Raw genomic sequence first — 3,948 nt, forward strand, 5'->3', positions numbered from 1 at the left:
GTGTAACTCTGGCAGTTGTTGTTGCCATCCTGTACCTGTCCCGCAGGTGTGATGTTCGGCTGTACCGATCCTGTGCAGGGGTTTTTTTAGAGTAGAAAGACCTCTTTAGTGTCCTAAGTTTTCATAACTGTGACCTTAAATGCCTACCATCTGTAAGCTGTTAGTGTCTTAACAACCATTCCACAGGTGCATGGTCATTAATTGTTTATGCTTCACTGAACAAGCATGGGAAACGGTGTTTAAACTCTACAATGAAGATCTGTGAAGTTATTTGTATTTTTACGAATTATCTTTGAAAGACAGGGTCCTGAAAAGGGACGTTTCTTATTTTGCTGACTTTATATATATCATTGTTAGTAAGAATTGTGCTTTGTTGAGTTTGAACCAAATGTGGGTGTTACCCTTTTTGATCTGCTTTAGTGAAAGGTCCGTTTATACCATATGATCAATCCTCCCGAGTCACTAGCCTGTTTTATGTCTTCATGTTAGAATGATGGAAGTAACATTTCCCTATAGCCTGGAGGACATTGAGTATCTATGACACCATGTTTCTAGAATAATTATTATGTCAAGACTTTGCTATCGTTAAGAATATCTGGGTTTGTGTTTTTAAGACCTAAGCTAGAAGAGTACAAGCCCTGGATATAAATACCTATTTAACAGTGAACATATGTTTGTGAATTAAGAATAATAAAACTGTTTTGTGTTTGCGTGCGTGCGTGTGTGTGTGGTTGATGCACCCAATCAATACTTAGGCTAAGCACACTAACCACACACAACACAAGAGTGAATGTGTAAACTACAGTATGAGAATTTGTCAATACTAGGATTGAAGAAACTGTAAATGATATAAATAGACAAATACCTCTCCTTCTCTCCAGTCTCATTGTCTCTCCTGCAGTGCGGCTGTAGTTCCAAAGGAGGATCAGGTTCTGGAGAAGGGCACGGTGCAGAACGGTTGCCATGACGATCACACGACCAATAGCAGCAAGGTTTGCCTCACTTTACTTCACACTAGTAAACGTTTGACCTTTGAACCTGGCCGTAACCTTTACTCATCCCAACCTGACTGCACTTAAATCCAACCCCAGTTCATAAAACCAGGCTTAGTGTTATCATATTGTATTTCTGAAGTATTTATATCGCCATACTATACATGATGGAATGACGTGAACCTAGCCAAACGGAAATGTCTTGATTCATTTGGCTTCACTAACTAAGTCACTAATCACTCTTATCCAAGACCTCTAACACTTCTCACTCTCCTCTTTCTGTTTCAGCACGCACACACACACACACACACACACAGCTTCTCACTAGCCTCTCTCCTCTCAACTCCCCCAGGACACCTCATCTCTCAAATGTCCCTCCCAGGCCCCCTTAGGCTGCAGCCCTAAGGCCCTGAACGGTCTGCTGAGCCCCAGGCTGGAGGAGCCCCTGACCAACAGCCAGACGTCCCTGTGTGAGATGCTCCAGGAGAAGGAGAAGAAGTGGGGTGGAGGGGCCATGGGGATTGACCACTCTGCTCTCATCCCCCTGCGCTCCAAGAACTTCAGAGAGAGGAGCGACGCTCACTTTGTGGATGTTATCAAAGAGGACAGGTGAGGGGATGGATGGATGTTACACAAAACTGATCTGGAACCAGGCTTGATGGCTGTGGTGGAGCTTTTTGGGGAGTTGGCAGGACAGCACTAATAGATCTGAGACCAGGCTAAGGGAATCAAAGGATAAGATTCTGAACGCTGAAGGCAGAACTGTTATGTAAGAAGCAGACCCACACGTATCTTTCAGGTGGTATCAATGTCTGTTTTGGTACAGTGTGTCTATTTACAATGTGCTTTATAGAACTAGTCTTACAGAGATTCCCTTCCTTTCCCTAAAATCCCCAGTGTATAGAAATATGGGTTGGAGGATCTGGATTTCCTGCTTATTCCCCCTGATTCTGGGAATTCTCCAACTGGGATAAAGAAATATATATATATATATACACTGCTCAAAAAAATAAAGGGAACACTTAAACAACACAATGTAACTCCAAGTCAATCACACTTCTGTGAAATCAAACTGTCCACTTAGGAAGCAACACTGATTGACAATAAATTTAACATGCTGTTGTGCAAATGGAATAGACAACAGGTGGAAATTATAGGCAATTAGCAAGACACCCCCAATAAAGGAGTGGTTCTGCAGGTGGTGACCACAGACCATTACTCAGTTCCTATGCTTCCTGGCTGATGTTTTGGTCACTTTTGAATGCTGGCGGTGCTTTCACTCTAGTGGTAGCATGAGACGGAGTCTACAACCCACACATAGTGGCTCGGTAGTGCAGCTCATCCAGGATGGCACATCAATTGCGGTTTGCTGTGTCTGTCAAAGTAGTGTCCAGAGCATGGAGGCGCTACCAGGAGACAGGCCAGTACATCAGGAGCCGTGGAGGAGTCCGTAGTGAGGATGTCAACAACCCAGCAGCAGGACCGCCTACCTCCGCCTTGTGCAAGGAGGAGCAGGAGGAAGCACTGCCAGAGCCCTGCAAAATGAACCTCCAGGCAGGCACGAAATGTGCATGTGTCTGCTCAAACGGTCAAGAAGAACAACCTTCCATGCGGGTGGTATGAGGGCCCGACGTCCACAGGTGGGGGTTGTGCTTACAGCACCCACAGCCGTGCCGGACGTTTCGGCATTACGCCAGAGAACACCAAGATGGCAAATTCTGCCATTGCGCCCTGTGCTCTTCACAGATGGAAAGCAGGCTCACACTGACGCAAATTGACAGACTGTGACAAGGTTCTGGAGAACTTTCCTGCGCCTGCAACAACATCCTCCAGCATGACCGGCTTGGCGGTGGGTCAGTCATGGTGTGGGGTGGTATTTCTTTGGGGGGCCGCACAGCACTCAATGTGCTCGCCAGAGGTAGCCTGACTGCCATTAGGTACCGAGATGATCCTCAGACCCCTTGTGAGACCATATGCTGGTGCGGTTGGCCCTGGGTTCCTCCTAATGCAAGACAATGCTAGACCTCATGTGGCTGGAATGTGTCAGCAGTTCCTGCAAGAGGAAGGCATTGATGCCATGGACTGGCCCGCCCGTTCCCCAAACCTGAATCCAATTGAGCACATCTGGGACAATGTCTCAACATTACATCAAAGTTGGATCAGCCTGTAGTGTGGTTTTCCACTTTAATTTTGAGTGACTCCAAATCCAGACCTCCATGGGTTGATCAATTTGATTTCCATTGATAATTTTGTGTGATTTTGTTGTCAGCACATTCAACTATGTAAAGAAAAAAGTATTTAATAAGAATATTTCATTCATTCAGATCTAGGATGTGTGTATTTTAGTGTTCCTTTATTTTTTTGAACAGTGTATATCATCTTTTTTAATGTTTTGAGAAAGTTACTGGAATTTTGCAATCCTATATACAACACACCGCTGCTGTAGTGATCCTTATGCTTCTGCCCACTGAATAAGCCCCTGGGTCATGTTCATTCGGCACCAAATGGAAGAAAACATACATGATATAGTTGATGGACTATCTGGACTTGTCCAGTAAGAAAAGCTCATTTTTATTTTCCATTGCAAAATGTTTGGTGCCTTATGAACACGGACGGCCCTGGTGGTATGATAGGTTGGTGTAACTCTCTCCCAACAAGTCTGTCTTCTCTATACTGACTGACATCTGTTGATCTGCCCATCTCCCAGTCTGATGAAGGACTACTTTTTCAAGCCTCCATCAACAAGCTGAGCCACACCTTCCTGGACAGAACCTGGAGTCTGCCTACAGGACCAGCTACCAGGAAGAGGTGTGTATCCCTCTCTGTCTGTTACTCTGTCTCTCTGTCTGTGTGTGTCTGTCTGTCTCTATCTGTATTCCTCTTCTGTCTTTCTGATGTCCCACTTCCTCTCTGTCTACTAGACTACACCTGGTCTGTCTTTCCTTGTCTGGCTCTC

At 45.2% G+C, this 3,948-nt stretch overlaps 1 long non-coding RNA gene across 1 annotated transcript; it reads left to right on the plus strand.

Moving 5' to 3' along the window:
- Positions 1 to 549: 549 nt before the first annotated feature.
- On the plus strand, positions 550 to 3,729 carry LOC116371232 (uncharacterized). Its single transcript, XR_004208907.1, has 3 exons — positions 550 to 992; positions 1,345 to 1,601; positions 3,700 to 3,729. It is a non-coding gene; the product is annotated as an uncharacterized LOC116371232 (long non-coding RNA).
- Positions 3,730 to 3,948: the final 219 nt, after the last annotated feature.

This window comes from Oncorhynchus kisutch, unplaced genomic scaffold (assembly GCF_002021735.2).
Source record: "Oncorhynchus kisutch isolate 150728-3 unplaced genomic scaffold, Okis_V2 scaffold3038, whole genome shotgun sequence".
NCBI classification, from domain to species: domain Eukaryota; kingdom Metazoa; phylum Chordata; class Actinopteri; order Salmoniformes; family Salmonidae; genus Oncorhynchus; species Oncorhynchus kisutch.